We start from the raw sequence: 644 nt of genomic DNA on the forward strand, positions 1-644 counted from the left end.
AGCTAAGTTGAAAGCAACCCATCAAGCATGTGCAAAGGCTAAAATCAGAACATTTATTGGGCTTGCACGTTTTAATACATGAAGAAGTCAAGTTAACAAAAGGCAACTTTAAACAAGCCAAAAATGGAAGATCACATGTGATGCCAGATCTGATCCTCGGACTGAGTATGACAGTCCTATGTCATAGGGTGGCTTTTTCTCTCTTGTCAACATCACCTCAAAAGTTGAAATCAACCTAGTCCTTAAAGTTTTCTGAAAATGTTACAGCTCTCATGGTCAAAGAAACAGGTTTGCACTCTTGATAGAAGAGAATAGACAAAGACATCCCAAGATCAAGTTTCAATGAAGTTGGCCTGCATAACGTGAGGATGGGTTCTGCCTGGCCTAACAAGCTGAGTGGCAGTTCTGTAATTATGATGGAAAACCTTGGATCCTTTGAAAAATGATTTCCAACGGTCATCAAAGAGCTTGGACCTCTATAAAATGCAGCAAGCTCTTCATCATAAAACACACAACACAATTGCATAAAAAGATCAAGCATCTTAAAGCTATCAAGAGCAAATTCACATCCTCACTTCATACTTTCTTTGATCCTACACTATATCTTTGTATATCCTTTGAGAAAGTATTAAGTATCAATCACT

The sequence above is a fragment of the Cicer arietinum genome, chromosome 7 (genome assembly GCF_000331145.2).
Source record: "Cicer arietinum cultivar CDC Frontier isolate Library 1 chromosome 7, Cicar.CDCFrontier_v2.0, whole genome shotgun sequence".
Taxonomy (NCBI): Eukaryota; Viridiplantae; Streptophyta; class Magnoliopsida; order Fabales; family Fabaceae; genus Cicer; species Cicer arietinum.